Source organism: Chamaea fasciata, unplaced genomic scaffold (genome assembly GCF_029207755.1).
Source record: "Chamaea fasciata isolate MVZ Bird 193981 ecotype frontalis unplaced genomic scaffold, bChaFas1.0.hap1 SCAF_2, whole genome shotgun sequence".
In the NCBI taxonomy this organism is placed as follows: domain Eukaryota; kingdom Metazoa; phylum Chordata; class Aves; order Passeriformes; family Sylviidae; genus Chamaea; species Chamaea fasciata.
Window position 1 is genome coordinate 81,779,737 of NW_027094087.1, and position 9,995 is coordinate 81,789,731.

General features: G+C 38.9%; 1 long non-coding RNA gene across 1 annotated transcript; it reads left to right on the top strand.

Annotated features, from left to right (window-relative positions):
* The first annotated feature begins 427 nt into the window (after positions 1 to 427).
* Positions 428 to 9,726, top strand: LOC136286037 (uncharacterized). Its single transcript, XR_010719703.1, has 4 exons — positions 428 to 510; positions 4,989 to 5,102; positions 8,506 to 8,668; positions 9,307 to 9,726. It is a non-coding gene; the product is annotated as an uncharacterized lncRNA (long non-coding RNA).
* The last annotated feature ends 269 nt before the right edge of the window (positions 9,727 to 9,995 follow it).

Below are 9,995 nucleotides of genomic sequence, written 5' to 3' on the forward strand. Positions count from 1 at the left end.
GAGGCTTCAGCAGGGATCTGAAGCAGAATTAGGGTGTACTTGACATACAGAAGAGAAATTTTATTTAAAAAGTGGAATTAAAAAAATGTGAAGGGTATAACAAACAGAGGTCTGGATGGTCAGGGTGATATCACCAATTGTGAGCAGTCCTTGCATAATCATTTCAGTTTCCCTAAAAGAAAATAATTTCTTCTTCCATTGAAGTGAATGGCAAAACCTAACAACCTTTTTCAGTTTTAAGCAGAAAAAAAAAGTGTAAATAGTGGAGGTTTGGTGTATTCAAAGAGACAGAAGTGGCAGGGTTCTCCAGCCACTTAGAGATTCACTGTCACTCACACTCATCTTTTAGTTAATACCAGCTGAAGCACATGACATGCAATTGCTGCTGCTGGTACTGAGCTGTTATGTGAGTTAACACAGGAGGAAAAGTAGCCTGGTTCATCAAGAAGATAACCTGAAATTAGATGCAGGGAGTAAGAGGGCAGTGTGTGAATTTGGAGCAGAGAAAAGGTAATATTGTCCGATTGCAGGATAATGTCTTTACTGTGCTGTCCAGGTTGTTAAAGGGTTCATTGATTCTCAGGCTGGAGAGGACCATTAAATCCTCTAGTCTCACTGGATACAAAGCGCTGTCTGCAAGATCTTCCAGAAAGGAACAAGTCTAATTTTGAAGGCAGTGTGAATCAATCCCTGTCCTTGGAGTTTGTTTCAGTTGTTAATCATGCTAATGCAAATTTAGAAATGAGCCTACCACTTCTCAGTAGGGCTGCTGATTCTTTCATGCCATTCATTTCTATATGGGGAGTTCTTATTGCCTATTTTTTTTTAACTTTAAGAAATATTGTTTTAATGGAATTAATTCAACCTGCAGTGTTTTCCTTTTTAGCACCTGATATGTGACTACCTCTGAAAGGTATCATTTGCACCTTTATTCTTCCTTACACCTTTCCCTGGTTTTGCAAATATCTTCTATAGGGTTATGGCAGCTCTCTCTGTTGGAGGGCTGGAAAGAAAGGAAATGTGGAGAGTGGCACTCATTTGACTTAACTATGTCTCCATATGAGGTAGACTCCATCCAAAGCCAGTAGAAAGAAAGGGGCAATTTTTTATGCAATTTATCCTACCTGTCCTACATATCCCTCTAATGTAGTTGAAAATATCCCTTCATTTACTCTAAGGGGAACCAAGGTTAGGTTACTCAAATATAGACATAAGATTTCATACAGATGAGTTCTGCTGCAAGTAAGTGACCCTGTCTAACATTTTTTATCTATTTCCCCTCACCTTGAGGGCATACAATTATGTTCTGGGAGGAAAGGAAAATGAAAGTAAAAGATCACAGTAGGAGGTGCTAAATTCAGGCAACCCTTGGAGTATGGTACCTTTGAAAATTATTTCTTTCTCTATTCTAACTTGGGGGAAAAAAAAGGTATATCTTTTGTGCCTCTAAGGAGTGTTAAGCATATAACTTTTCTACATTATAATTTTGGGAAAAGGTGGGGATGATGCTGAATGTTGTTTGATTTTAGATTTTGCACATCCTGCACCCCATGGCTCAGTCCCCAGTTCATTCTAAGCTCCTAGAAACAGTAATGCATGTTGTGTTCAGCAGAAGGTGAGAAAAGGGTTGGTAATTTATTTGATCCAGGACACAAGACACATGTTGAGTTCCCCACTTAAATAACTGTGCCTCTGATTTCTTTCAGATTTTAACTCTAGTCCATGACAGACAGAGGAAAATTCAAGCCTCCTGGAGAAAGTATTTTTTTTACAAATGTTAAAATTCTTTTGAACTAGAACTGTAAATAGCCAATAAGTCATATGTATTGAGAATTTACCAGACACAAATATTCCCATGTTTGATCAGAGTTCAGTCACCACACCCACTGCAAAAGACCCTAAAATATTTTAACATTTTCTTTAGCGCTGGTTTGATTATTTTTTGCCCACAGTGTGCTATATGGGAGATAAAAATCAGATGTTGGTTGTTTTTTGGCACTTACAGAAGTCACTGGCAATTCACTTCCAGAAGGTTAGAGCATAGGAATAAGAGTAGTGTTTTTGTAATGTATTCACTATATTTTAGGCTAAGTTTTACTCATTACAAGCTGTTTATTGGTTTTACCAGACATGATGGCAGAAAATTAAGTCAGAACACTCAGATTTTTGTAAACTAAGTCTGGATTATTAAAAAACTTTTTAGTTTAAAAAAATTCACAATCACTTTTTATTTTCCTGATGTTTGCAGATATCACTGTTTAACTTGAATATTTTGCCCAGACTTGGGTGGCCTATGTTTTTTTTTTTTTTTTGTCTATCAGGATTTAGAGTCTTAGAATAATAGAACAGTTTGGGTTGGAGGGGACCTGTGATCAGGAATACCTTTCACTGGACAACATTGCCCAGATCCTCATCCAAGCCGGCCTTGAACACTTTCAAGGATGGGGAATCTGTGATGTCTCTGTGTAACCTGCTTGAGTGCCTCACCACCCTTATAATAAAAAATTTCTTCTTTGCGTCCAAAAAAAAAGAGAATCTATCCTCTTTCGCTTTAAAGTTTTTACCCCTTGTCTTTTCACTACTACCTGATGAAAGGTCTCTTATGTCTCTTAGAAAGGTCTCTTACTAAGAGACCTTAAGAAAGGTCTCTTACTGCCTCTCTTACAAGAAATTCCAGAAATTCCACAGTCAGATGTTCCCGCAACTTACTCTTCTTCAGGCTGAGCAATGCCAGCACTCTCAGCCTATCCTCACAGGAGAAGTTCTCCAGCCCTCTTGACCATTCTTGAGATGCTCCTTCGGACTTCTTCCAACAGGTCTGTGTCTTTCTTTTGCTGGGGATCCCAGAGCTCCAAGAGTGCAGCAGAGGGGCAGAACTACCTCCCTTCACCTGCTGGCCACACTGCTTTTGGTATATCCCAGCATGCAGTTGGCTCTCTGTGCTGCAAGCACACATTTCCTGCTCACATCTAAATTTTCATCAATTGTTATTTCCAAGACTTTCTCAACAGGCTGCTCTCAATTCATCCATCCCTCTATCTGATTTGATGTTGGGGATTTTGCTGACCCAGGTGCAGCACCTTACATCCTGGCCTTGTTAAACTTTATGAAGTTTACATGAGCCCACTCCTCAAGTCTGTAAAGCTCCCTCTGGATGGCACCTCTTCCCTCTTGTACATAAACTGCACCACTCAGCTTGGTGTCATTTGCAAAATTATTAAATGTGCCCTCAGACCCACTATGTAATTGATGATGTTAAATAGTAGAGGTCTCAGTATGGACACTTGAGGAAAGCTGTTTTTTACTGATTTACGTTGGACATCAAGCCATTGACTATAGTTTTTCGGACATTTTCATCCAGACAATTTATCTTCCATCCGTCAAGCCCATATTTTTCTAGTTTAGAATATTGTGCGGAAAAGTATCAAAGATCATACAGAATTTCAGGTAGATGATATCAGTAGCTCTTCCCTTGTTTGCTGATGTTCCCTTGTCACTCCATCAAGGAAGACAACTAGTTAAGTGGGACACAGTTTTCCTTGGGGAAGTCACGTTGGTTGTCTCTTATCACCTGCCTGTATTCTATAAATTTTGACATCTCTTCCAAGAGGATCAGTGACCTTACTGGGAACAAGGTTTAAGTTGACAGGTCTGTAGTAGCCAGCATCATCCTTTTCGCTATTTTTAGATGTTGTGTGAAATTTTCCTTTTTCCAGTCCCTAGGGACTTTGCCTGATTTATATGACTATTCAAATATGCTAGAGGCTGGCTTGACAACCACATGAGGCATTTCCCTCAGGAACCTGGAATGCATCTCATCAGGTCTCATGAGTTGTGTTCATTGCGGTCATTTGAGTGATCTTCTTTTAGCCTCTGCCTTGAGGTCCGGGGTTGAGATATATGGCAATAGAAATTACCTTTGAAAACTGAGGTGAAAAGCATTGTTGAGTACTTTAGTCTTGTCCATGTCAGGTGTCACTAGTTTCTCAAAGACAACTCTGTCCAGTCCATCCATTCTTCTACAAACAGGGCAAACCTCTCTGACCCTCCCTCCTTGAACGTCCTTTCTAAAGAGTTCTTGGCCGGAAATCTGGTAGCCTCTTGTGAAAACCTGTTTCTAGTCTTCTATGGGTGAAGAACACACTCTTACATATCCAGAATCTGGGTAAACTCTTCTATTGGAAGCATTAATGAAATGTTCAACCTCAGATTCAGATGATCTGACACAAAAACTCCATGTCTCTCTGATCAGATCCAATCCCAGAGTCACTTAAAAAGACCATTTCATTCAGACATTCCTCTTCATTCACCTAAAAACCCCATGGGATCAAAGGGAAGCCCTCCTGGAAAGGGCTTCATGGGATAATAGAGTCATTTCTCACATTCAGGGAAGATAACTTAGTCCTAACATCTGTTTGCAATAAAGCAATGCTGAGCAAATTCAATTCTTGAAGGGCTTCATTCAGGCAGGTGTTACATCTCAGTGATTGTTTTCTACTTGTTTCCATATTAGAAAGGTGCCCTACTGTGTAATCATCCTTTTTGATGTATGCTCTTGCAGTAGAAACCAGATCCTTATCTCTCCTGCACTGTTCAAACATGACTTTTCAGAATAGTTTTGAATTTCACACATTTCAAGGTTGTTTTGTTAAGCAATCTAAAGACTATTCACTATTAAATTTGGATGTGTAGCATGTTTGATAGCATGCTGTCTCAGGAGCAATTCTGCTTGCTTGATTATATATCCTCAGGCTTTTTGGTAGCAGCAAGCTCCTTCTCCATTGGAATCAAATTGAAAAATAAGAATTCTTTTTTCCTGTATGTATTCATGATTCAGAGCATTGAATAAACTGCATTTTACGTTTATGTCTCTTAATATATTGCCTCTCTAAAGAAAGTTGTCTTCTGTTTCCTGACAGTAGTGATAGTCTGTTTTAAACTTAGTCACTGACACCTGTACAACTCTATGGTTAAATGTCTTTCTTCAGACAGGAGAGCGGAATGGCTTGATCAGTACCTGACTCCAAAATATTTTTGATCTTGGTCAAACTGCTCTGCTTGGTGGAAGATGAGGAGAAGGCTGGCAGGAAAACTTTCCGGTGGTACAGCTGTTTTTTCGTTCTGGGTTTTTTGGGGGGGAACAGATGACATCACAGAAAGTTATTTTTCAGAATTTCCAGCAAGCAAATGGTTTGAAGGGGTTGAAGCCATGGGTGTATTCCAGTGTAAAATAACTTCCTTATTTGGCTTTTCGTCATTCTCACAGTTCATTCAGGCCCTTCTGCAAAAGCTGCAATGAACTCTGTCACTTTACAGAGCTCCTCAAGTGCAGATAGTATGTCTCTCCTTTCATCAGCCTGCTGAAATGAATCTGAGTACTACTGGTCAAGAGCATATGGTTCTGCTTGGACACTTCAAAGTTCCCCAGCTACGATAGCTCTTGCGCCACCTGCTCTGTGGGCTGTGAAAGCTGCAGCTGGCATGCAGCAGCAACCTGAATCCTGCTGAACCACTGATGCAGCCCTCAGTTTGAAAGGTGCAAAGTCAGATGCCAATGGTAGCTGGGAGCTACCTGAGGCCGAGGTTCATTTTGCACAGACAAGCCTGCTCACTGGATTAAACTCACCAAAAAGAATTTCTCCCAGAATTTTTCTGGGTCTGAGCTGACTCTCTTAGGTTTATGAAAAAGAGCTCCTCTGTTTTCCATGTGTATTGCAGGCTCCAAAAAAGACTGCACTGTCTATTTGACTTTCTATGCAGTCTTTTTGAAAGTAAGAAAAGGGTTAAATGAGTTAAATTAGTCTGGACTCACTTTGAAAATAAGACAATCACAACAACAAAAAAAAATTAGAATGCTTACTCTTGCAAAGCAAAAGGGAAAGTCTAAATTGACAGGTTATAAAGTCAAGTGAAAGTCTCACCAGTCAAATCTAATACTTTGTAAAATTAAACTATATCTAAGAAAAAGGTTCCCAAATGGTGGCTTTAGTGTCTCAGCCCTATAAGGGACATGCCTTAGGGAGGAAAATAATACTTTTATCTCCTTTTACATGGGAGCTGATAACACTGAGGGGCTTTCTAAACATGTTTTTGTCCCCTCTCTTTTTACTATGCAATCTGTTTATCCCCTTCTTTTAAAACTTTTACTCTTGGTTATTTAAGCCAATAAAAAAATATCTTATGGGGTGAGATTACATTCAATTTTTAGTACTATTTAGTACTATACTAATCTTCTGTGTATAATTTCTTTGGTTATTGAATGCACAGTGAGACTGTTAGGGTTCTGGTGTTTCTTCAAAATAAATACCAGTCAGAGTAGCCTAAATAGAGCAGCTCCTTTCCTACACAGAGCTGTCCATCCAGCTGATAAAATGTTTTCCCAGTTAACGCATTTTCAAGAATGTTACAGATCTTTGCATTGAAAGGTAAGGATGTCATTCATTTACATCTCACAGGAAATATTCCGTATTATCAAATGTCCTCACCCCCTTGACTCCCATTTCTCAGAGGGGTTGGCTACACCATGCTAATAGTACAGCTGACAGACTGTGTGGAGGGCTTATGCCTTCCTCACCTCTCATCTGTTTCAGTATTCAGCATCTGACTCAGATATAAAAACTGGAAACTTGCATCTACACCAACGTACTCAGTGTGAGCAACAAAGAGGAGGAGCTGAAGGCCCTGGTACAGCAGGAAAGCTATGACACAATTACAGTCATGGTAATGTGGTGAGATGACACACAGCTGGAATGATGAGATGGATAGCTGTGAACTCTTCAGAAGGCCTAGGCAAGGAAGGAGAGGCATTTTCTTATTGTACAGTCAGTTCTTCCATAATTTCTGTGGTGTTCAATTGGTCTTAACCAGAAGCGGTTAAATACTTTCAAAATAATCCAATAAGTTTCACTCATGATTTTTGCACTGGCCAATATACTTTGTCTCATTGCATCAGTTGTTCTTGAGGGCTTAGACAATTACTTGTGATAATATTATCAAGACTACTTCCTTCCAAAAGCTCCCACTGCATGGCTGAAAAATACCACGTGGATACTGGGGATGCACAGTCAGATAACCTTAATTTAATTTTTTTAATGAAAGTATTTCAAGGGATACAGCAACTACATGTGAATAGTTTTTAAATACATAAATGGAGTAACTTTGTAATAAAATCAATAAGGTTTTTTCAAATAAGAAAAATATATTCTAGCTTTTAATGTCAATATATTTGGCTTTTAACAATGAAAAAGGAATCAGAAAATTCACTAAGATCGAGAAAATTCATAATCTAGGTCTAACTGATACTAATAACTCAACCAAGTTCTTTACTTTGTTAATTTATTTTCTGCTGAGAACTCAATCGAATTCAAAACCTTTGAGTATGACATTTGAAATCTTGTCATGGACACAACATATGTGCAGTCACACAAATTTAAAACTGTGTTCAGTGGAATGAACAATAACAGAGACTACCAGCAAAAGACATTTCTGTGTTGCTTTGTGATTCTCATATTAGAAATAAGAACTAACTGCAACCAACGTGTGAACCTCTTCTGATTGTCATGGGTATTCAATAATACAGTTGCAAAGTAACTCTGTGTGCATAGTAATACAGAACAGATAGAAACAAGACTTTTCTGTGTTAACTTTGATTTACTAAGAGTCTTTGATGCTAGCCTGATATTACAGGGAAATTATACGCTGGCATGATTCTACTAATGTCAGTTAAATTCTTCCACAAGAAATTTTGGACCAAAAGTAATACAAAAAGTATTACAAAAAGTAATAGACCATTTTAGACATATAGTTCTAAGACAGCAAAGATGAAGGCTTACAGGCAGTCATTCCACAGTTTCCAACAGCAAAAATGATTCATATTAAATACAAGTAGAATATTTCAGAGACTGAAATGTAGAATAGTGAGTGGGGGGTGGGGGAGAAAAGAAGGGAACAAACCTATAGGCCAGTCTAAATTGTGTTTAATTGATTAGTGATATGCCATGAATAAAAGAGGTTATTGTGTAGCACAGTAGACAATTAGGAATACATCAGGGTTAGGAGAGGGCAAATATAAGGCAATATAATAATTTTTTTAATCCTACGCTATACCTTTGGGCTCTAGGCTTATGATGCATACTCAGCAGGATATAAAGAAATCATAGGCATGTATCCTGTACTCTATTTACAGAATACAATGCATACTCCTGCAAACATCAATTACACTTATGTTTTAATTATCTCACATCCACCTGGTGTTAATGGTGGGTCATATAAGGTTGACTCCCATGGGAAGGATATAAGATGATACGGGAAATATAATCACGCCATGCTCACTGAAACGTTCACTTGGTAATTGGTCTGACTGATCTTGAAGATTATTTTGTAAAGGTACATCAGTAGTCACATCTGGCACTGTTCCACATATGTCTGCCTACCTAATTATTTTTAAGTACTCAGTTGGTTTTCAATAAAAGGGTAAAATTAACCCTTTCTTATTCTATAATACAGACTGTTTTGTGCATGAGAAAGAAGAGCTGTCCAAATGAAGAACTGAATCAAGTACTTGGTTATGCCAGAGCAGGACCTTCCACAGTTCATCCTGTGTACAGCTGTCACAGAATCCAGCCTGCCCAGCCTGCCCAGCTGCCACAGAGAGATGTGGCCTCTGCTGGTATGTACATATTTAAATTAAATGTTTCTCATCACATTTAAAATATTCTTCTCGGTGTGTCTTTCCATCACATAGGATCACATAGATGTATTTGAACTTTTTCGTGCACTGGAAGTATGAGAGATGTGATGGTGAGGTGCTCCTCGAGATCTTGTCTCACTGAGCTTTTGCAGCACGGACTTTCCAAGGGCACCTTGACCCCAGATTTCCATCAACAGAGCTGCCCAAATTACCTGCCTGCTCTTAAAATGGCAGGCAAGTATCAGGATAAGTTGGTAGATCTGAAGCTTTTGGGCCTGAAACTGAGTCTGAGGAAGATTTTTGAATAAGGTTGTGTGAATTGGACCCAGAATCCCCAGTTTCCAACAGTACCCTGGCCAAGATTTCATGGGGGTCCTCATTCCGTGGAGCAGCACTGCCCCCTTTGCAGGTTGTCATTCAAATGGAAGGCTGTTCCACGAAGTGTACTGCTATTCTTCATCAGATAAATTGCCCTCATTTCAGTTTATTCATAATCTTTAATAATGCAGATGTTTCCCAGCAAACATTTTTCATACTAACATATTAACCCTGACAATCAGACCAATGGATGAATTAATGTTGCGTGGTACACAGACATAAAGGAAATGTTCTTACAGGTCCTGCAAACTAATGATGCCGATGTCAAAGGATTAATGCTACTGCAAGAAAAATGGGAACAGGAAGAGAGCGATAAGAAAAATTAAGAAGAGATCTACATTTAGAGCTAGCTGTGACTAAGGTTTATAGTAACATAAATAAATCATCGTAAATTTGTATGCTTAACAAAATCTCTCTAAGGAAGTCAGAACTACTTGTGCAGAAATTTCTTCTTCTTAAATTTCAGATAAAAATAAAAACTAAAATAAAAAAAATGCATCAATGACCAGGACAGTGGTGAACAAGCTTTAAAAACACTCCACGGGTAAACAGCACAATAAACAAGACAAAACCCACCAAATTTGCTAAATTGAATAAATAACTTCAAAACAGTTTGTGAGAACAAGCTACAGCTGGTTGTGTCATCCTGAGTCAGATAACGGTTTATTACACAAGTTGCTGGGGCATAGCCGAATGGAGCAGATGTACTGGTAAGCCTTGATGTGCAGTGTAAGAGCACCAGAAGAAAGCTCTCGCAGGGAGCTGCACAGAAACATTTGCACGTGTAGGAGAATGACTGAAAGCTCTTGTGAAGGGAAAATACCTTGACACTTAAATCTGCTTTTCCCACAGAGCCTGAACTTAACTGTCCCTACCCATGGGAGGTGCAGCCGGAGCAGGCACTGATTTGCAGATATTTGCTGGGTCC